Raw genomic sequence first — 402 nt, forward strand, 5'->3', positions numbered from 1 at the left:
CCCCCGCCATCCCCCCACCCCAGCGCAGCCCCCTCACCTCCTCGCCTGCGATTTTGTGGTTATTATCTATTTTTTAAGGTATGGAATGACGGCGTGTGATGCTGCGGATGAGGGGATGGGAGCTGGGTCAGTTTTAATAAAGGATTTGGTTTTTTTAGACGCTCCAGGCTGTGTGTCACTTTGTGCCCTGGAGGTCAGTGCTGCGCGCAGCCCTGCAGTGACCCCTCCCCAGCCCTGTCCCCCCTTGTTCACCCCAGTGTGGAACCTGTAGCACAGCTGCAGTGTCACCCATGCAGGGGTAGTGCCCGTGCCTCCCCCAGGGTGTCTTTGTCCAAAAGGGGTGCTGATGGGCATGGGCAGGGCACTGACCTCCAATCTCTCCTCCATGGGGTGACACTGGTG

The sequence above is a fragment of the Corvus brachyrhynchos genome, unplaced genomic scaffold, assembly GCF_000691975.1.
Source record: "Corvus brachyrhynchos isolate BGI_N302 unplaced genomic scaffold, ASM69197v1 scaffold365, whole genome shotgun sequence".
NCBI classification, from domain to species: Eukaryota; Metazoa; Chordata; class Aves; order Passeriformes; family Corvidae; genus Corvus; species Corvus brachyrhynchos.